Consider the following 24,492-nt stretch of genomic DNA (forward strand, 5'->3'; position numbering starts at 1 on the left):
ACCAACTCCAAAGCTTGGAAGGATGCAAAAGTCAGCAGGCAAAGTTATGGCATCGGTATTTTGGAATGCTTATGGTTTAATATTCATTGACTATCTTGAAAAAAGAACAACCATCAACATCGACTATTACATATCGTTATTGGAGCGTTTGAACTACGAAATCGCAGAAAAACGGCCCCATTTGAAGAAGAAAGTGCTGTTTCATCAAGACAATGCACGGTGTCACAAGTCAATAAAAACGATGGCAAAATTATATAAATTTTTCTTCGAACTGCTTCCGCATCCACGATATTCTCCAGATCTGGTCCCCAGCGACTTTTTTCTGTTCTCAGACCTCAAGAGAATGCTCGCTGGAAAGAAATTTAGCGCCGATGAAGAAGTAGTCACCGAAACTAAGTCACCGAAATTGACAGGCTTAAAAATATTTCTCACTTGTGGGCGGATCATGCAGGCTTCTTAATTTTACATCACCATATAACGTAAATACGAGTCTCACTCCTTCATCGAAGAGTGAGACTCGCCTTTCTTCTGGGTTTGGATTCAAAATTACAAGGCTATTGTATTTAATATTATTAGCCAGAAGCTTCGGCATGAATCGCTGTTCAACGCGACTGTGATTATAGAAAATTACTTCTTAGAAAAAATTTGTATGACTTTAGTCAGAAAGAAAAAACACGCCCGTAGTTTGTGGTCCAACTGTTATCTTAAATAATAAACCTAAAATAATTTAATAATAATTTTTAATGCAATGATAACAATAATGTAATAATAATTTTTAATAAAATAATAATAATAAACCTAAATAAAAGCCTAAAATAATTTTTTATGTGAGAGTTCAAAATTATTTTTTTCTATTTCAATTCTTATGCAATGTTTTTTTATATTTTTATTGTAATAATAAAATGCTTAGTAGATGGTTAAGAAATTTCCTTTAGAAATTTAAATACAATAAATTACTATTTTTAAACTATTCTAATTGACAACCAACTATATTCTAACAATAATTATCTCTGGATAGTGTATACTTATATATCCGTTTTGATCAAGTTAGCAATAGTTCTTTCCATTAATGATTTATTTTGTTCAAGAAAATTAATTAATTTGGTACAGTTCAAACTGTGAATCATTACCTCCTGTGAAGTTGTTGCTATCGACGGCAGAAAATGGATATTTTCGGAAATATTTCTAAAAGCACTTATTTATTATTATTATTTATTTTATTCATTAGAGGGAATCTATATTTCCCACTAATTGTCGATAGAAGCAATATATATCGTAAAGTCAATTTAAAAATACTAAATGGCTTACAAATTTTTATTGTTTTACTTACATTATATGCATGTATTGAACGCTAGTGATCCTAGTACTTCTTAAACTTTTTAAAGGATTTTTTTTTTCAAAATGAATAGAAGTTTTCTTTTTTTTTTAATATGAATTATGATTTAAAAATTTATGTTAAATATGTTTCGGAAATATTTGGATGTATACTTTGTAATAATGTAATGTAATATTATATAATATATGTAAATGTAAACTATATGACACATGTCAAATATGTAATTGCCTGATCAATATTGCTGCCATATAGAGAAAACATTCGATTATTGCTAAGGAAAAAATGACATTTCTTGATCAGTTTGTTAAGTTTTTATTTTCACTGGTATTTTTTCCTTTTACTAAAAAAAGTGTGTTTGATTTAAAATTTTTTGCTAAAATTTTAAATTTGGTTTAAAAAAATTTAAAAATTTAATTGAATAGGTATTTTGTTTAACGAAATAGTTCTTCAGTCTCGTTAATTAAGAGAACGAAAAAAATAATTAAACTGAATAAAGTCTTAATTTATTTTTTTTGATCATTTTTACTTAACCTCAGTGCAACAACGTTCAGAAGGGAAAAATGACTTCATTTTATTTTTCAGTATTCGAATATTGCTATTTAAGTGTAATCGAATCAAAATTGCAGATTTTAATTTAAAATTATTTTTACTCGAATGAAGTGTGTCAACTCTGATAAAAATCAATAAATAAAAGAAACGGTTGATCGAATTTGTTCATTTGTTGTAGAACCTTAGAGAAATGTTGTTTTTATCTTAATTTAGCGATATTGAAAATTAGTTATATTTAATTCTTACATTTGTTTGCTTATTTTCCTGAGCTTGCCACACAACAATATCGGGGAAAATAAAACGAATTGCTATCTACATTTGGTCATTCTTTTATAAAACATTTAAGCGATTATTATTGTTTAACAGCAAGAGACGAAAATTGCTAGAAACATATCATTACGATAAATAATGTTTTAACATTTTTCTTTACAAATAAGTTTAAGAATAATCATGCATTATTTTTGTAAGTAAGCCAATAAAACTATCCATGAATATCTTAGCTTATTCAGAAAATTTATTCAATGTATTTTCTTTATTATCTGTTCATTAGTAATAGAAGTAGGAAAAGAAAGTAAAAAAAGTAGTAATAAGAAAGTAGGAAAAGAAATAATTTCACAAATAGTTGCAGGAAGGATATGACATTAATCCACGTCATCACATTAGCTAAAATGTTTTGTAATTTTTTTATTTATCGTTTCGAACATTCCACTTAAAAAAATTTCTCTACGCCATAATATGTTTTATCTATTCGTTAATTTCGTTATAATAACAATAATATAAAATTAAACTTTTTTTTTATCTCAGTTTTCAATTTTCTTTTCAAAATGTTCTCAGGGTTTATATTTTTATTCATTTTCATTTTTATTCGATGTATATGACCTTAAATAAAAATTCGGCAAATTCTGTTCTTTTTGACTTAAAAATAATGTTTATAATATGGTACAAATAAATAAATAGACGGATAATATTGTAACATTTTGCTACAATTTTCTGGAAAAGTAAGTTAACTTTATTTTTTTATGATTGCAATTGATAACAAAATTTTGTTTTATGAAACTCTTTTTGATATGATGAATGAAAAAGTATGCTCGAATTAAAATAAAAAGTATGATGAAAGTAAACTTAGTCTATTACGCAAGGGGTTAATTTTTTTCGATTCAATTTCTTTTCTTAATTCCACAAATTAAAAAAAAAAAAACTAAAGACAATTAAAAATAATTTCAATAAAACTTTCAAATAATTTTTAGTTTACGGGTTTTAGAAGTTTTGCATTAGTCCATGTGTTATGTAATTCAAACTCCAGTTGTGAAAAAAAAAAAAAAAAAAAAACTAGTNAAAAAAGAAAAAAAAAAAAAAAAAAAAAAAAAAAAAAAAAAAAAAAAAAAACGAATTTATTTCAGTGAAAGTAAGCTTTCTTTTCCTCTATCATGTTTACATAACTTTACACTACTATTACAGCATACTTCCGTAAAATGAGCTAAACTCATACTCATAACATAGGCTCATATTAAATAACATGTATACCATACATGTTCATTTAATAATTAATAGCATTTGCGTTAGTGTTTGAAATAATGTTTGAAATAATAATTTGGTGTCTTCCCATCGCATTAACTAGAATGTTTTTTTTTTTTAAAAATTTATCTTTTTATATTCTCCATATATTCCATATAGAATACAAAATTATATTTGGAGATTTCACACACTCCTATATTTTATAACAATTACAATGATTTATTTTTTAGCCATTTTAGTCATCTAAATCTTTTTTGTTATATTGAACTATTGGTATTTAATTTTTGATGTATTGCATACTGCTTATTAGCCCAATATTAGCCGCAAAGATTAATCATCACTAATGAGACCGGATACTGCCTTGTTTTACTGCTTTCACGAAATTTTATGACCTCTTCAATGTTTGACAAAACGATCTAAGTTCTTAAATTCATCTCATTGTTCAATAAATGCTCAGGCATTTTTTCGAACTATATTAGAGAAAAGTTCACCCCCTTTTCTTTGTGCTTCGGCATGATCTTCAAAGGGAGTCTGATTGTAGTACCTCCATAACTAATCGATAGATGGCGATAGTGCATTCCGATCCGAAGCCTACGTTTTTTCCCGAAGTGAGTGAACATTATCCGCCTACGGATGTTCAATCCATCTCCCACGTTTCTTAACCAGTTAATTTGTTCATTTCTCTTCCTCTTCTCTTTCTTCTTTAAAATCTACTTTCTCTGGAGCGATTCTGCTCTTCAATTCCTCTTAATCCCGGATCTTTTAAAAGAAGAAATATTTCCTGTTTTTGTTTCTTTATGCCTCTCTATCAAGTAATGCGAAGGTTTTATTCTAGAATCAGCGATTTCATAGTTCTCTTTGAGGAAGTTGTTTTCTCCGTGTTGTAACATTTCTAGCGGTGAAACAATATTTACAGCATACTTCTCCGGAGGGTTGCAATGTTACTCACTCGATGTAGGGTAAGTTATGATTGTTTCGTATTTAATTGTGAGTAAGTTCATTCTCAATTAGGTCACGGAATCGGCTTTGTTTATGTGTCTGACATTGTGAATGTCACGTTATTTTATGACTGTTTAGTAAACATTTTAATGTTAATTTGCATTTTTTTTATAAAAGTCTTCAATTAAAATGGATTTTTCATAACAATTGGGATGTTAGAATCTTAATTAATTTTCTGGAATATTTCTGTTAAATATGGAAGTTCTTGACCTTACAATCGAATTCGAAATGTTAAAATAAACTTTACATAACGCTTTGGACACTTAAAATCTCATTATTTCCGGGATTTATTTACACTAGGTTTGAAAATTTTGATGTTACTTTCAAATCGCATAGAATTTATAATTGTGTGATTCAAACACAGTATTTATCATAGATTAGGCACACATTTTTATCTGAATTTATTATTTTTTTTATCAGATTTGAAGTTTTTCATGATGTCTAAAATCCTTTTACATTAGTTTTCTCCCAATTCAAACTATTAATAAATATCAAAATAATGAGAAATATTTGTACGAATTTCTCAAACCGAAAATTCCAATTGATTTTTATTAATAAAATAATTGATTGACAGTTAAGATATGAGTTTTAAAACTCATCTCAAGTCTATCACCGGAAATGTTCCTTTTTATTTAATTTTATATAAAACTAAAAATCATTATATTAACTAATTTTTTCTTACTAAGTGACTCACATTAAAAATTTTTTTATAAGGTGAAGGGAAAATTAGTAATTACATAATTCTTTTTAATTGATCATATTTTTGACAGATTTTTTTTCTCCATAGAAATAGTTGGAAGGGGAATTTGTTAATTTGAGTGCTGCAGAATTCTTCTTTAATTTTATGAACATTAATTTTACTGCTCCAGTTGTATTGGCCAAGATAAAGTTACTTACATAAACTTCAAAATTTCGTAAATTCAGTTTATTTTTTTACTTATAAAATTTTTGTTCAATTTAAAGAATTGTCATTTATGATTTTTTTTTACTTTTTGAAAATTGGTACACATTCTTGTAAGTTTACATCATATTACTCAAAATTAAGCAATAAGTTTTTTTTTTAATTGTACACAATTTTAAAAATATTTTTAGTTACCACTGATTTTAAAAGTTTTGAGTCAATGTTTATAGTTAATGTATTGATTTATCTGTTTAACCTACAATAATTTAACCTGTACGTTCTTAGCAATCTTAAGATATGTTAAATTCGGAAACAGATCTTATCTAACGAGGTGCAAAATTTTCTTTTTTTTCTTCATGAAATTTCTTAAGCAGTTTTGGAATTTCAAAATAATATTAAGCACTTTAAACTAAAATGTTATTTCAATAAAATTTTACAGTGATTTTTCTGTTCTTGTAACTTTTCGATCACGGTATGTACCGTAAACTGTTATGCTTTGCTTATATTATTTTATGAATATTTAAATTTATTTCTTTACCCATATTTATTAAACCTTTTTTTTTTCTTCAAGAAATTCCTAAATGTGTTGAACCCGGCAAACGATCTTCTCTTATTACTATTCATAATTTTTTCTTTTATGGGAATTCAGATATTATTTTTGAACTCTTCAATCTAAAACTACTTTTTAAAAAAATTTGTCTATGATCAATCTGTTCATGCAACGTTAACAGCACTGTCTTTAGGTTATACGAACAGAAACTTATCTTTACCGCAGCTTTTTATGCAATACTTAATTAATTTTCAATAATAACCTTTGTTTTTTATTCCTCTTGTTAGTCCTCGTTTTCAACCCTCTTTAAAATTCATTGTAGCTAATTTTTTTGATTTATTAAGTTTTAAAGTTGTTTGACATTTTTATCATAAGTTGGCAAGTTCATATTTCAGTTTTGTGTTAAATTGTGCACCATAATAAGAAAAATAATTTTTTTAATACTGATAGGCTTTTTCTCTGAATGTTATAATTTGATGTATTTTTTTCTCGTTTTTTGGGTTAAAAAAGATTGTACACCCTATTGAAGTAATTTTCTTGACTTAGTAACCAACATATTTCAAAATCATGTTCTTCGCATAACAAAAAAGTTTCATTTAAGTTTAAAAAATATTTTTATCTTCTAGAAATTATCACAGTTTTTTGTGAATAGCACATTTAAATGTTTCTATAATGTGTTTTGGAGAAATAAAATTTTTGTAAAATAAAAATTTTTTTAAATAGTATTTTTTTTAAATTCCTGCAACAAATTTTTGCTGAATACATTAAACATTTCTCGCACAAAGTTTTGTAGAATGCATTCAACATTCCTAAAATAAATTATTTTGCTTCGTTTTAAGCTCTTTTCTGACGCTTTATTACAGAGAAGTGGATGGATGTTTTAATTTATATTGAGTAAAATAGGAAAACGTTTGTGCTTTTATATTTACTTACGTTTCCTGCATTATTTGTTTTGTCTGGGATGTTAATCAATAAATTACAGGTTCTTATTGTTTTTTAAGGAATGAGAGAAATAGAATTATTTGTATTTGCATTTGCATTAAGTCTCTAATGTTTAATGAAAAAATTGGAAAATAATTTCATTATTGTTCGCATTTTTAAAGTAATAATTTTCGATTTTCTAAAATAAATTTGCAATGCAGTTTTTTTCCTCCTCTGTCTGCATGATTAGTTGAAGTTCAATTTTTAAGCCCTGAAAAAAATTAATCAAAACATTTTCATGATTGAAACATAACTTTTTCACTTCAATTGTTATGAATGATGTTGAATGCTGTTTTTACTAAACATTTTTTAGTGAACCAAAAAAAAAAAAAAGCCCTGTTTGTCATTTTTTTTCTTGACAAACACGTAGTTAGGTTAATGTTTTAATTACAAAATTTTTAAACAAAAATTTAAACTTGGTGAATTTTATGAGAAATTTTCTTAAAACTATCATATAACGTTTTTATCCTATGTTGACACTTGTGTAATAGTTAAGCCTTTTTTGCATAGATTGTGGAATATTTCAGTATTTCTGGATCAAAGTGAGTGAGAATCCTTCTTAAAATTTAAACAATATACTTATTTTTATAATGTAATAGTAATATTTTAATGGTTTGATAAATCTAATTTAATGAATAATAGTTTAATAAATCTAGTTTTAGAAATAAATAATGTATAAATGACTTCCAACAAATTTGATTTTTGGTTATTTACGATTAGTACAGTTGTTTAGTCGATTAATAATACAATATACTCTCGATATCTTGAACTTCGATACCTCAAAAACCTTGTTTTGCTAAAAAAATAATTTTCCCCTTTGCATTATATATCCGCCTAATGTTAATTTAAATTCCTTTGACAAAGAGTTTCGTTACAAAACCTTGTTATGTCGAATTTTTCACGAAATAGAAAATTAATTTTTTATTAAAAATCACATTGTAAGTTTGTTGTAAGCCAGTTCTTTTCTATTTAATGCGTATTTATTTTTGTCGTACTTTTAAAAATAAAATTATCATTGTTGTATTTAGACTTATAGTCAACTATCATTACATGCATATTTATAAGTAATTATGTTTCATGACTCCTGTTTTTGGAGTAATATTTTTGAATATACTTTTCTACTTTTTTGAACATATTTAGTTCTGAATTTGTTATCTCGAAGACTTGCTATCTCGAATTTTTTTAAGCATTCTTTCAAATTTGAGATATCGAAAGTATACTGTATAAGTTTAACGTTGTATAACTTTAACAAATTTTGTCACTCTATTTGAGAAACAGAATCATAGTAGTTTTTTTAACTCAAAACTGTTGCTCTCCTATTGTTTGGTTGTCCCTGTGTAATCCATTGTAGACAATGGCAAAGATACATGGTTATGATTAAGATACATGTGTGAGCAATGTGCTTCATGTTAGATTAATAATTGAACAAAATAATTAACTAGTTAAAACATCAAATAAAAAGAGAGTGAGTCTTTTTTATCAAAACTAGCATTGATACTTTTAATATTTTTATATCTTAGTTAACGTAAAATCAGAAGAATAATAGTTTTAAAATATTTTTTCTTTAAAATGCTTTTATATACTTTTTAATATTGTTTTTTTAAGTTATTAAATATTTTTTTAATTCTATGATGAGATGTTAATGGGTTTTTTTTAAAAAAAATTGAAAATTATAGATGTGTAGGAATTGATAAAAGTTAAACATTTTTGCCTACTGCTAAAAACTAATACATAATTCATTAATTAAATGCTTATCTTTTAACTGCGCTCATCGCCTGCAATTTTGTGTTTGAATTTATTATAGTCCTTTACTTTTTTTATTAACTACTTATGAAAAATCACTTTATGAAGTGTTCACCTTTACTTGCTGCAATCCATTTTTAAAATTAGGTTAATATTGATGTTTCCCAACGTAATGAATGCTCTTGGAAATGAGGGAGTGGGGGGCGTCATTTTATGGCTCATTTCCAATTCAACATGTCCCGCATGTGTCAAGACGATAGAATTTTTGTTCGATACGCCTCTGCGAAGATAATTCCTCACAGCATATGCCTAGAATTCCAATAAATTTAAGGATTTACCTGCTTACATGCGTAATTGCTGTTGATTAAAATGTACGCCGAGTAGCAATTAAGTTCCATCGCGCCATTTCGGACTAGCTTAGAACTGAGTTTGTTCCAAATGACTTTGTAAAGTACTTTTTTCGTTTCTGATGAGCCAGAATCAATTAAGTACATCCTGGTGATAAAAATATGTTTCTTTCGTGTGCATAAAGTTTTAATTTTCTCTTATTATTGAGTCGTGCTTTGGATGACCAAGATGCAGACGCTTGAAATTAGTTTGCTTGCGAGGCGGTTTAAGTTGTTCGAAAGAGAAAGTCTTTTTATGTCTTAAGAATCTTTGATATGCACAGTGCCATGACGGAAGTAATATTTAGATTTATTTTAAATCGTATTTAGGGAATTTTCAGCCGTTAAAAGAATTATGGTTCGTTTATGGTATTTTTAGCTTCGTTTAAAAAAAAGTTTTCTTGCTAGTCCAAAAAATTTATTATCTATACTATAAAGAAAAAGTTATGTCCCCACAGTGGTGATGAAGTTAAGTCAGCCTGATGTATACCTCATACTGTTTGAATATTTCTGTGTTGGTTTGTTGTTATTAAAGAAAACACCGATTGGATGGGGCTATACTGCACTAAACAAAACTTTTAAAAATGCTTATCTATTTATGGTTTAGATTGGAGGTTTTGTAAGAATAAAAGCATTTTTTTTATGAAAGTTGTAAATTTTTTAACTCATATTTTTAAAAACACATCTAACATCTGTTATGAACCTAATTTGTAACTTAAAATCTAAAAAAAGTATCGCAAGGAATAATTTTTTATTTATAATTAAATAAGAGTTTTAATATAATTTTTCAATACTTTGTTTCATGAAACTTGTTTCATGTGGTATAATTAATTGATTCTAGAAAAAAATAGATTTGCGACAAGTTTTTCCCTTAAAAGAATAGTGACTATAAAGTTGTAACGAAGCGATAATATATTTATTGCATGCGATGTGTATGCATGCTAGTGCCTTTGTGTGAAGTGTATGTATTATAATGCTCTTTGTCCATAATTATTAAATTTTCTTATAATTTTATAACTAAACTTCAATTTAAATTTTGTACTAAAAATGAATTGTTTAATGAGATATACATTATTTAATAGTTTGAAAACTTTTATAATTAAGTTAACGTGTTCAGAAATAAATTAGTTTCGACAAAAAATACAAGGCGTAACTTTTCTAAAACAAAAGATACTCATATTTGTTTAATTAAGTTATGAAAAATATTATTTATTTTTTTGTTTTTTGATGTTTGTTTCGTTATTGTTTCCAGTAGGAATATTTTGCATTAGTTTATTTGAGGTAGTGTTAAACCTAAAAAAATTATTCCTTATCTAATTGTTACTCTAAGCGTTTTTTCCTTTTTTAAATTTTCATCAATAAATAAATAATATTGATACATAATATTACTTTAAAGTTTTTTACTTTCATCTTTTTTTATTTGTGTTTATTTAAAAATTTTTGCTTTGATTTTAAATATTTTCTCGTAATTTGAAAATACCTCTTGCTTATTTTTATTTATTTCAGTTAGTTAATTACTTTATTGTTATTTCTTAAAGTTTTGGATAAAGATTTGCTTCTTTAAGATTTAGTTTTTTTAGCGAGTATTTATTTAGTTTGTATTTCTCTTTTATTTTCCCATCAGTCTTAATTTATAACACCATTTGATTTCGTTACATTAAAAACGTATTGGTATTTAATTTAACCACGTTCGGTTCATGTGTCATATAATTTAATCATTCAAATTTTACGAGCGAAATAATGTATTGATGTTTTATTTTTAAAAAAGTGAGTTTCGAATAATTGTATCAAAATCAGGGATCAGCTTAGAAGAAATTTTCGTCCGTTAACGGACCCTTCACAAAATATCTTTTCATAAAAACGGACCCTTCACAAAATATCTTTTCATAAAAACGGACCCTTCATAAAATATTTTAACTTAAAAACGAACCCTTCACAAAATAATTTATATTTTAATCGGACCCTTCACAAATTTGTTTATCTTCATTATTGTTTTGTTAATCGAATAAACCCTTCCCAGGGGGTGAAGAAAAGAAAGACAGATGTAAACGAACTAAGTTCTGTCTTCGGCAGACGCTTCTTCTTTTATTCGTCTGAAATAATATTCTGCATTCAGCAGTAAAGGCTAAATACCTAATATTTGTATGTTGCATCTCTAGTTTAGCAGCAATTGCTGTTTACTTTTGAAAATTTAATTTTTTTAAAATTATAATTTTACAGTGCTGAGCATAATCTAGTATCTATTTACAATTTAAAAACTCCTTGAAAAAGGTTTTTTGCAATAACAGGACCCTATTTGCACAAATTCACAAAAACAGGAGCCTGGTTGAAAGAATGTGACTTAACGTTTATTTTATATTCACAAATTACGCGTAATTTTTTCACAATTTTACAAAAACGGGCCTTTCACAAAATGTCTGAACAGACCCTTGAAAATAGTGCTACACATCTCACTGTTTTTACCACCAGGAATGAGCACTATAAAGATAAACAAGCCGATATATTTTTTCTTCTCAATATTTGAATCTGTATATAAAAAAGAGCGAAATTTTTATCTTGGAGGCATCTCGAGAAAAAAAGAAGTTCAATCTCTAACTTTTACAGAGTGCGTTTGATTTATGATGACGTCCGGCCATTGCTAACTGTGCAACAAACAGAAATAAGGTTAGTTCAAGAATATATATATTTTCTTTTTTTTATGATACCAGTCTTGAAAGGATGATGGATATTCAAACTGGTGTTTCTCTCAAGAGAATGTCTGCTAGAAGTAAGATATAACTAAAGAAATTCTTTTCAATGTTTTGATTTTTTTTTCTCGATGGTCAATACTGGACATGAGTTATAAATAGTTCTTGTCTTCATAAATCTATGTAAAAATCTTTAAAAGGGATGTTCTAAGGTTTTTAGTATTATCATTATCCTGATTTTTTTTCTTCCTGACATGCAGGAGTGGGACGTGGAATGAGAGTAATAACTTTTTTATTTATTAGTCAAATTCCATTTGTGATGTATCGTAGATTGATAACTTTGGGTTTACACTTTTTACACTTCCTTCTGCAGTTGCGAAATCAGACTGTGAATACTTTAATAGAGAAAAGAAAATTTTTAGATAGTAAAAGAAGATTTTTCATGGTGCAAAAGTAACATTCAATATTTTTCTTTACTCTTTTATTAACATACTTTATTTTTAGGATTTCTATAAATGGTTACAATATGTAATAAATTATACGATTCTTTTTTACCTATTTTAATATTTATTTTTGCTCAGTATATACCTTCAATCAGCCAATATTAGGCATAAACCTAAACATGTCTTCGTGGGTGCTGATGTGGACGTACTCACGCTGATCTCATTCAACTTCTTCCGATGTAAGAAATATGAATTGCTCTCAAATATGACATTTTTGATGTTATTTATTGTCGAATTAGGAATGATTTTTTTAGAATGATAGACATTTACTAACTTTTAACCTTACATACGAATTAATTCATTCTTTGAAGAATTTAAGAAAATTTAACGTGGATGGTTTGTCATCTTGGTTAAAAACAATAATGTTATTCAATATTGATGAATTAATGAAGGATTTTTGCCATACGTTAAACTAAAACAGAATATAAACGAACGATCTCCATCCACTTCTTGTCTCTTCGGGCCATTTCATCACCTAGTGGTTATTAAAATTGATTCAACTCAGAATTGATTCCGTGCTTTCAAATATATTAAATTGAATAATCATTTTCAAATGTATTGATTTGCTTTCAAAATGTCTTTCTTAGTATAGTTAAATGTTCTATTACCAGGGATCTGTCCAGACATTTTGTGAAAGGTCCGTTTTTGTAAAATTGTGAAAAAATTACTCGTAGTTTGTGAATATAAAATAAACGTTAAGTCAAATTCTACCAACCAGGGTCCTGCTTTTGTGAATAGGGTCCTGTTATTGCAAGAAACTTTTTCAAGGAGTTTTTAAATTGTAAAAAGATGCAAGATTATGCTCAACACTGTACAATTATAATTTTAAAAAATTAAAGTTTAAAAAATAAACAGCAATTGCTGCTACGAAATTAGAAATGCAACATACAAATATTTGGTATTTAGCCTATACTGCTAAACGCAGAATATTCATTTCGGAGGAATAATGGAAGAATCGTCTGCTGAAGACAAAACTTCGTTACATCTTTTACGTTCGTTTACATCTTTCTTTCTTTCCCCCCCCTCCTCTGGGAAGGGTTTATTCGATTAACAAAACAATAATGAAGATAAACAAATTTGTGAAGGGTCCGATTAAAAGATAAATTATTTTGTGAAGTGTCCGCTTTAAAGTTAAAATATTTTGTGAAGGGTCCGTTTTTATGAAAAGATATTTCGTGAAAGGTCCGTTTACGGACCCAAATTTCTTCTAAACAGACCCCTGATTACAAATTAGTATATTTTTGTAATATTAGCTTTATTGAATTTAAAATAATATTTAGTTAATAAAACAAATTTGTTTACTCACCGTTAAAACTTTTTTATGATCAATAATTAGTTTTTTTATATGCAAGGAGTTTGCGCAGTTAATAGGTAAAGGCGACTTAGAGTTACGAGTAGGGGATATCATCACCAGAAATTCCATTGTCGTAAAAATTAGAAAATAATTTAGAACATCTTCATTTAGCTTCGCTGTAAAATGTCCCCAATTCGAGTTTCAGCCATTTACATTTATGATGTACACGGTTGAGGGGCGTTAGTGCCTATGTAAAGTTATAGGTAATAAAGTCTTATATGGTACAGTCTATTGATTTTTTTTAAAACTTCACTTTTTACATATAAAAGCATTTTTTTAGTTAAACTTCTATTTGTTATATGCATCAACTAAATATAATAACTTTTAAAATTAAAAAATAAACGCAAAAAATACACGTTACACGATTTCTTCTAATGTGATTTAAATGTTTGTACTTTGATTCGACTTTAGTTCTATATTTTTATGTTCTATGTCTTAGTTCTATGTTAGTTCTATGGGTTTGTCCAAGGTATACAACTGTAACCTGTGCATTTCAGCAAAAATTTGGAAAAAAATTTACCAAAACTTTGTTGATACGTATGAGTGTAATGTACAGAATTGTTTTTACCTGAAAAAAAACTACTAACTTATCTGATTTTAAAGTGTTTTTAATTGATGGAAAGGTATATTAAAATCATCATCTTATAAGACTCACATTCCAATAACGTTTTGAAAGTTTTCTAGAAAGCTAAAATTAAAATCACATCACGTCGGTGAAATATATCACTTTCCCAAGTCAGTGACGGCTACACTCAGTTTATTGTGTCAAAATTTTAATAAATTTGAAAAGTGACTCTAAGTCAAATTTACAACCGACTATTATAAACTGATAATGCACATGTTCTTGATTCTGGAATGTGAGTAATGATTCTTTTAACAATATTAAATTGCTTAAAATTAATATCATTCTATTCTCACAATCATTAATATGTCTACGTGTTCTGTGTTACTAAACAAAGCATCCATTATAGAATGTGCTAATCACATCGTACTAGAGTAACTTGAATTAATAATTTTACACTGTTCCTAAAAACTTTAAATCAGCTAATGATTATAAGTATTTCATATTTTTCCCAGTTATGTTATTTGTTTTTATTTACTTCAATTCTTTACAACGGTTCCTTTTTGGAATATTTTCAGGAAGCGTTAAAGATTTATTTTGTTCTTTAAGATGTCCTAGTATTCGATTATTATAGTTCTAATATTTTTAAGAAAAACTTTTTTTTATTTTAAATTTCGCAGTTTTCAGGATAATTTTCATATAATACAATAATGTAATTTTTTTAATAAAAAAATTGCTCATCAAGAATCCTTGGCAGGTATTTGTTCTTGATATTTATTTAAAGTCGCAATGAATTAGTCGCATTTACCTTTATATGTATTTAATTCTACGGTATGAAGCATATTGTGTGTGTCCTCAATATTTTTGTTTAAATTGTCTGCTATCTTAAATTTCGGTAATTATAATTTTCTGCAGTTCTCTTTCCTCCTGAAAATTGTGACATGTTTGTTAACATGTTTTAAACTTGTTTTTTGCATTTACATTTTATTTAGTTTGGCTTAGCTTAATTTCGCACCCGTATGGTGGACTATCTCATATTTAAAAGCATGTCTTACATGTTTGGTTTATTTTCAGATAAATGACTAAATTTGATAAAAATTAACTTTCTAAAAGATGTATTTTTCGCATATTTTTGATTGTTTTTACTTATATACATATTTTGAAATTTGTTAAAATTTTCCAAAATACTGAAATAAATTAAACTTTCTGTGACTATATGCCCAGTTAAAAGTATTACGAGAAAATATTTCAGAAGATACGAGAAAATATCCAAGAAAATATTTATTCAAATACAAAAATAATCGTGTATGTTGCTCTTTTTTATTTCATTTTTTTTGTATTTTGTAAATATAATTTAGCATGTGTGTATCAGAAATTTTCTCGAAGAAATTCTCCGATTTAACTTTTTGAAACCACTTATTTTGGACGAAAATATTTACACACACATTTGTAAATTTAAAATGTAACTATCTATTCTCTGGTGGTTGCAGCAGGCAAACCTCAATTTTCTCATTACAAATTTTGTGTGCTAATAAGCAAGTTTTAATACCAACCTTTTTAAAGTTTTATATCTTAATAATTAGATATCTGTTGCACATTAATTGCAATACATAGGTGCACATTAAAGCTATTGTATCCCGAATTTTTTAATATACAATTAAATATTTTGAAAAATCTACTTCTTATTTTAATTTGCAATTCAATACTTTTGTGTTATACAACTTGGTAAAAATCTGACAGTAATATTTAATGTTTCTTCAAACATAAAACAGTCCTACATAAAATTTTGATAAAGTGGCGGCCCGCCATTTGATTTGTGTTTTTAATTGTGGCCCCCGGCCTCATGTAAGTTGGAAACCCCTCATATAGATGGATCAACGTCGCCCAAACAACACTAGAAGGACAGAGAGATAAATTACACAATGCCCCAAGCGGGATTTGAACCCGGGATCTTCCTTGGTCTTCCTGGGGTTCCTTCCTATGTAGGACGAGGCCATCTCCTTGAGCACTATATAAGCCAATGGGCTTGTTTCTTTACTTTATTTTTGATCGTTTAGTCTTTATCCTAGTTTTGTCATTCTAGTTAACAATCTCTCACAATGCACTGAGGTTTCGTGCTGAGGAAACATTTTCACCATAAATTTGAGAGTTCGCGTTTTGTCATAAATAACGTAATTCCGTGACGAAATGATCCTCAAAATTAAAGAAATACTGCACAGGGATTGCTGAATCGTCAAAAGCGAGAGTTAAATTTCTAAAAATGTAGATGAGATTGATGAAAGCTCCTTATAAATTTTCTGACTAATAAATAAATGTCTCCTGTTATCATATCATTCCTTTAGCTATTAATATTCCCCCCCCACTCATTTCAAAATTTATTTTATTTATCTTCCTCTTATTTTCAGCGTACCATAAACTTTTCCTTCAATTAATGATAATTTGAAGCCATTAGCTTAACACTATTAAATATATTTGATAAAGGTTTCTTAAGATATTCTCCTCCGATGAAAATAATTCTTTGATAAATAAGAAATCTTCCCCGTTTAATTCGTTGAAATTATTACCCAAAAACAAAGATAAAGCTTTCATTTTATGTGTTTTTAAGTTCTTAATTACGCGATCTTTCTTACTTGATCCCCTCCAACAAATTACACTCCTCATTTTAATCACAATACCTCTCCGCAATAAAATCATTCCAAACATTTTCTTTTAACACCGATACATTAAGCTTGGTAACATTAGCCTTCTGTATCAAAACTGCCAAAAATAGCAACTGGGTCTTCTCTACTGACTTATCTCCCATCTGCTTTGGTTATGGAAGCAATTTTCATAATTATTTTGTCTCCTGTACCTTGTCGTCGCGCCTTGGAATTTTCCCATAACTTCTGTTCCCTTAAAAAAAAAAAAGAATGTTTGTACTTTAAGGAGAAGGGGATCGCGTGCTTTCGCATCATTTTCTTTCATCTTGGCGCTTTCCGATATTACGGAAGTCTTATTTCTTTAGTCAATTTAAACTGCTTATGTGTGTTGGCTCAATTGCGTGTAATGATTTTAAAGTTTTAAATGATTCTTATCTGAATTGGAGTGCGTGTTTAATGGAGACGTTTTGTTGTAAGATGGATTGATGAGTTTTCTCCTGTCGTGCTTATTAGTTTGGAATGGTCATGAAGAGTGGGTGGAAACATTCGCGTGTTGGAAAGAATGTTACTGATATGTAAGATCTTTCTTTTTGTGTTTGTGTTTATCTTTGTTTCTTTTTCCCAATTGGTTTTGGCATGATGCAATTATTTTGTGCGTAATCTGTGCCTGTATATTTTATTTTATAATCGTCGTTGAACAGCTCACCCAATTTTGAGTTTACGACTACCTATGTTCAACTCAGTAGCCTTGTAATTTTGAACCCAATTCAGAAGACAAGGGAATTCCTGGATCAAGTATTGGGAGAAATTTGATGAAACTAACCCGCATTTGCGTTACATGGAGAGGAAAACCTACCACGGTTAGCCTGATGTACTCTAACCCATGGTCTATCGACCACTGAGGATATTTTCCGCCAGCTCTGCGGTCGGAGCGACCCGGGTGCGAAATTCGTGTCGACCAGTAATTGCTGGGTTTCGTACCCGTGCAACCTTATTGGGATGCGAGTGCTATATCCTCTTAGCCACCACGGTTCGTGTCTATTTATTTAAAAATTGTAGCAAAATATTTAAATAAATAGACTATAGAAATTTACTATGCACTGTTTTTAAATCATGTGCATTTTCTAATTGCGAACTCTTTTTGATTAGATGTGCCTGGATTATTGCTATGTAAACAATTTGTAGGAACTGAATGGATTTTATTTACCTATTCTTCGCAAAATAAACATGTGTAAGTATGAGAATTTCATTTTATTCAATTATATTCGCAGATTAAATTCAGGTACCATTATGTGCTTAATAAGTTTAGTTAATTTAATGTATGAAAGAAAGAAATGCTTTTTTGGGGGTTTGATAAATTGTTAACTCCTTTTTTCTACTAAAATGCTATACTTGTAAACTAGTAAATTATAAAGAGATCAACATAAACTCAGAGGCATGTAAAGTTAATAGTGCTGTTTGCGTGCCAAACAAAATGCATGAATTCGGAGTTGATTGTTTAAAAGAGTCGTGGAGTTGCATAAATAACATATTAACGTATATACTTTGTCTTTAGTAATATCGATTTTATTAAAAATGAATGCATATTTGAGTCTTAATTTGCTTGAATTTGTTAAAAACACACGTTCATTAACCTTTAATCGTAGCAAAGTACACAAATATTTACTGTGGGTTTAGTTATTGTCAAACTGGCAATAGAGGGTCAGATATTATTGTACAAAGTGCAAAAACTGTTGAAGCCCAATTAGTCACCCAGTTCCCTACTATTAAGCCCTTGCATTACAAATTACCGTTTTAGTCAATGATTACTTATTGAATGTTTGCTTGTAGAATATGTTTATGCAAGATTCTAAATAAATAAATAAAAAGGTCTTATTATGCTTACAATTTTTTCCGTGTATTGGAAAATTCCCTAATTGAACTCTTGCTTTGTTGAAATGATTGATCCAAACGTAAAACCGGTAATTTATACTTATCCGGTAGCATATCGATTAACAGGATTTAAAACTATAAAATCTTATTTTATTTTAAATTTAATTGAACCAAATACCTAAACCATTGTTTTACACATAAGCATTTCGAACAAATATAAAGAAAATAAATCCTTTCACTAGACTTCGAAATTGTGCAGTTCATATTTGAAAACTTCGATTTCCCTTTAAAAATTATGTGTTCCATTTAGAATATCCATATTTATGCATTGAGCAAAACTGTTTCGCTCATTTCTTAAAATATGAATAAGCTCAGTTCATCTAAACTTTATGTTTAAAAATACTCATTCAAACGAAACGTTTTAGCTCTGATTTTGAGTAAAATGTAAATTTTTATTTTTTAAATGTTACTTAAAATAGTTTTTTTTCCCTACTTGATTAGGTTATGCTGAAATCACTAGAATGTTTTGTTACTATTCATACGTTTTATTGGTCAATGCAAATTTTCTTTAACGATGGCATGTAACGATTGTTTTATTGATGAATTTCTGAAAAAAATTGTTTTCAGAAAATATTAAATTAATAAAATATGTAAGTTTTAGTTTTTACATTTAACCTATTAACCAAATTTATACAACAAAAAAATCATTTGATATTTAACGTGTTTGCATAACAAATGCATTTAATGGACAATGTGTTTTGCAACTGCTACTGAATTTTTATTTTCGAAATTTTTTATTAATCGGAAATTATTTACAAACGCCCATAAGTGTTCATTTCTTTATACTGATTTCTATTTCTTTCTCTTAATCTTTAATTTTTACCATTAAATTTTAACCATCACATTTATAGTTAATTTTGGAATACCTTTACAATGTTCCATATAGGCTTAAAAGAACCCGATTGCGATTATGTGGCCTTAATGGATTAGATTCCGAGGTCTGTTTAGAAGAAATTGGGGTCCGTAAACGGACCCTTCACAAAATATCTTTTCATAAAAACGGACCCTTCACAAAATATTTTAACTTAAAAACGGACCCTTCACAAAATAATTTATCTTTTAATCGGATCCTTTGCAAATTTGTTTATCTTCATTATTGTTTTGTTAATCGAATAAATTCTTCCCAGGGGGTGGGGGGAAAGAAAGACAGATGTAAACGAACTAAGTTTTGTCTTCGGCCGATGTTTCTTCCTTTATTCGTCCCAAAATAATATTCTGCGTTCAGCAGTATAAGCTAAATACCAAGTATTTGTATGTTGCTTCTCTAATTTAGTATCTGCAATTGCTGTTTATTTTTAAAATTTATTTTTTTAAAATTATAATTTTACAGTGTTGAGCATAATCTTATATCTCTTTAAAATTTAAAAACTCATTGAAAAAGGTTTTTGCAAAAACTGGACCCTATTTGCACAAATTCACAAAAGCCGGACCCTGGTTGAAAGAATGTGACTTAACGTTTATTTTATATTTACAAATTACGAGTAATTGTTTTCACAATTTTACAAAAACGGACCTTTCACAAAATTTCTGGACAGACCCCTAAGATTATATGATTATATTATCCTGGATGATATATTCCAAAGTCATGCCTGCAAATTTTTATTTTTGGTGGTTACTTTTACCGACCTTCAGTTACTAAGTATTATGGATTAAAGCCCTTTTTTTTTCTCACCTGAAACTTAAGGAACTCTTAGTTCACTTCATGATTAATTTCAAAATCATCCTCAAAATATTTCTTTTACTCTGAAAATTAAATTTTAAATTATGTCTGCATGGTATTTATTGTAGATCTTATAATATTCCTTTATCTGTAACTATTCAAAGTAAAAAGAAAATTGCAGTTCTTTTTGTTTTTAAATATACTTTATTGTGTCATTACTTTCAACATCCAAGTAATCCCTTCAGTAATTGCCACTAGCCAATCACTTAGATTCAAAGTATTTCTAACCTTGGTGACGTCTTTTAATGGACGTCCTCAGTCGAAACAGTTAGTTCTGAAGATTAAAATACTTGCTTTTCTCCCGACATTGCCGCCCTAATGGGTTGCCATATCATGGGCTTCTGCACTTTGCTTGAAAATTAAAGCATCCTTAAAGTCGTTTGTTACTTGTCCCCTGCTTAGAATGTTGGATGTTCAACACTTAATTTTATTTGCTTTTAGGATGAAACCTGAATATCGAGTGAAGGTTTTGTGGTAAGTTGTTGGCCATTGATTGGACTGCAACGCTAATTTGAAAATGCATGTTTTTTTAATTGCTAACTTAATCTTTTTCTTTTTATATTGTGTCTGTCATTGCTTACAATGAGTTGAACTTAGAGAATCATTAATGAAGTTAACAGCTTTTAAAGTAGTTATAGGGATAACACATAGTATGCTTGCATATTGATTGCATTTCTTATTATAATATGAAATTAGAATGTGGTGAAAATATTCCACTTTTATAAAACTGCATCATGTTAAAAATATTTAAAGAAAAAAGTATAAACAAAATAAGTAACAATATTATTTTTATTATTTTAAAACCAGCGTTGAACAGTCGATCTAGTTCTGAGTTTACGACTTTTAATGTTCAACTCCATAGCTTTGTAAATTTCAACCCAACCTAGAAACAAGGGAACTTCTGCATGAAGCGTTGGAACAAACTAGCCTTTGCAGAGAACTTTTTGATAAAAGAAACCCCCATTTGTGTTACATGGAAAGGAAAACCCCAAAATTTTCTCTGGGTTAGTCCGACGGCGAGGAAATTCTAACCCATGATCCGTCTACCATTAAGGACATTTTAAGTTAGCACAGTGGTCGGTGCAAGCCGGGAGCAGAATTCGTATCAATCAGCCACCGCTGGGATTCGAACTGGATCTCCCAAATGGCAGGCGAATGATCTATCCCCTGAGCCGCCACATCCCAAGCAGGGCTGAAAGCCCATATATATCGAGACGGAAAAGATTAAAAACTGGTAACTAATACATTTTATTTTTTAGTTTTTTTTTCGGGAATAATAAAAATCCATAACTACCAATTGTTTTTAACGGATACAATTTTTATATCGAATTGCTTCATCGCCGTGAAAAATTTCATTACAGTGAATTGTTATTGTTGAGAATAGATTAACTCTTCCCCAATATTATCGAATATTGAAATAGTTCTTCTACCAGTATTTTCTCTTTTCCGTCCCTCTTTCAGGCTTGATCGCAAGTAACAATGATTGCGAAGGTGCAGTGGACATTTTGTGATGAAGTTTTGTCGAAGAAATTGCTCAAGCCTATCTTAAGATTAACTTAATTATCTTAAGATTAACAAATGAATGATTAAGCGCTACTTTCGTGCACACATTCCTGAAAGTTGTATTCAACATAGAAAGCTTATTTGGTAACCAAAATTATAAAACTACGGTAAGTAACTTTGAAAGATTGTTATGAAAATAAATTTTGATAATTTTAAATATTATTTCATTAAAGAATAATAATTGAGCGAAATTCCACACATTTATCGAGAGATCCTAATAGAATAATAAAGCAAATGTTTAAGGATGTGGAGTGTGTGACATGGAACAATTTCAATTATTAAAAAAGTAAAAATTAATTCGTGCCTATAAACAAAAGTTACAACGAAACAAGAAACAAGTGTGGGTGATCCGTAATGGACAGGAACACTGCTATTATGTATTGTTCATACTTATTTTTCTAAATAAATATTCCCCCCCCCCAGCTTTTCGTGAGAATTAATATTAAGCCTAGTTTAATCGTTTGTATTGAGTTGATATGTGTTTTATCTTGACTACAGTTACAGTCAAGCTTAGTTGGGTTGCGTCTGCTGGTTATTGTTTTCATTTTGAGAGCTTGTACTAAGCTCTGTTATTTTTTAAATTTGTTGGAGAGATGCTTTGTTACTTTCCTTCCAGTTAAAGTATTTTTTTTCACGAACAGTTTAGTTTTTCTGTCCAGTACTTTCATTTTTTTTTATTAGTTATTTTGTACCCTTAATGATCCATGTACATTGTAGCATGTAATTTATTTAATACGTCGATAGCAAAATGTAAAATAGAAATAGATAAAAATTTCACTTTTGATTTGGCTATGGAAGCAAGGAAACTATGAAGAATATGCGATTTGATTAATATTGAAATAAATGCGTCTTGGTACAAAACTTCCATGGTTTTTAGGAAAAATCGATTCTAAAGAGGCATTTTTATTTTTAAATTTGTGCTTTTCACCATTATGAAGATTGGTTAAAATATTGTGAAGACTTATTTAAATTTCACTGATCAATTATGCAGTTATTGCCAGCAACGCCTTAAAGTGTTTTTTTCTTTTTTTAAATTTTAACATACATACAATATCGGATATAATGAAAAAATTTAACTCAGCTTAACAAACTTCTTTATAACAAATTTTAGTACTAGGATTGGTTTGATCATGGTGTTTCATACGAATGTTTTAGAATTTTTGTCACAATTGTTACAATTCGGGACGCAAATTATTAAATAAACAAAGAAGACACAAAAATGCAATCGAAAACTGTTCATCACTAGTAGAGGAGCCGGAGTGAAAAACGTCATAAACGATTTGAATGATGAAATTTAAAGATGTATCTCTTATTACCTCTTTCAAACAACTTCCTTTTTCCCCGGAAAGTCAAACAGAATTTTTCTTCTTTTTCAGTACCGCTCTCCTCAAAATTGTTTTGATAGAACAGTGCCTCCTCATAAATTAAGCGCATAAGATTTGCATTCTTAAGTCGTCTTATGTATATCCCTCTGCTAGCTCGGAGCAAAATCGAGCATTGCTTGGACTTAATGAAAAGTAGTGGTTAGGTGCTACAGAGTTGAACACTAGTAGTCGTAAACCCAAAATTGGGTCGGCTGTTCAACTACGGTAATAAAACAAAATAATATAAAATAAAATTGTGGTTAGGTAGGGGAGAGGTGGGCTAGTTTGGACAGTGTTTACAAATTTGCCATAAAACCATATTTAATGTAATATTTTTTTTAAAACAATAATTGAGACTTGCTTGCATTTTGATTTATATCTGGAATTACAAAGTTCTTAAGTTTTTCCGTACTAATATTTTTAAAAAAGGCTCTTTTTGCCCCGCTGATTGTGGTCAGTGTGGAGTGGCTATGGGGCTAGTATGAACAAATTTGATAACTTACGAAGTAAAAGTTTGTCAGAAAGGTAGGGGAGAGTTGGATAAAACGGGATAGTCGGACAAAACGGGATACGTCGCCTAGGGACCAGACTATTGCAGCTATCTAGTGGACAACGACAGAAACGTGTTATTCGATCGTGATTATATCATTCTCGGTGTGTCCCGCCTCGAGATCACTATTTGATAGAAAGTTGTAGGTCTCAGAATTTTTTTACTCTATTTTTTTGCCATTTTCTACATTTACGTGCGTTGTTTTTTACATTGTACTGCCTACATATATGGGAATAAAATTCCATTGAGTATTAAATTTAATTAACCATTTATTTACCAATATTTTTGTGTGCAGTCTATCTAATTTTCTTTTCACATTTACGCAGCAACCATGTTTGTTTCAAAAAGTGACGGAGTCGGACAAAACGGGACACTTGTGAGTTGGATAAAACGGGATAGAGTTTTTCATGTCCCGTTTTATCCACCTATTTATTTATTGGATTATTACATTTTAAAATAGCCATATATTAATGTAGGCCTAGGCTTTTTAAACAACTTATTTATATTAACTATATATATTTTTTGAATAATTTAGTCTCTTTATATAGTAATGCAAAATTTGTTTATTAACGTTCATTATTAAGCATTTTATTTTCGACTCTAGGATTTCACATCTTTCTTTAGAACTAATTGTAATGTATTTCTCTGATGAAGACTT

The 24,492-nt window shown here is 28.7% G+C and overlaps 1 protein-coding gene across 3 annotated transcripts in view; it reads left to right on the top strand.

Annotated features, from left to right (window-relative positions):
- Positions 1-24,492, top strand: part of LOC107454550 (Exchange factor for Arf 6) — a 116,438-nt gene that overhangs the window by 15,915 nt on the left and 76,031 nt on the right. The window contains exon 2 of one of the 3 annotated variants that reach the window (XM_071183713.1): positions 17,855-17,936. The exons of 1 other annotated variant lie outside the window; for it this stretch is intronic. The gene's annotated coding sequence lies outside the window, so the exon portion shown is untranslated. Of the gene's footprint in view, positions 1-4,235; positions 4,360-17,854; positions 17,937-24,492 lie in introns of those variants that run through there. One more of the 3 variants, XM_071183712.1, reaches the window with a different exon arrangement.

The sequence above is a fragment of the Parasteatoda tepidariorum genome, chromosome 7 (genome assembly GCF_043381705.1).
Source record: "Parasteatoda tepidariorum isolate YZ-2023 chromosome 7, CAS_Ptep_4.0, whole genome shotgun sequence".
Lineage (NCBI taxonomy): Eukaryota > Metazoa > Arthropoda > Arachnida > Araneae > Theridiidae > Parasteatoda > Parasteatoda tepidariorum.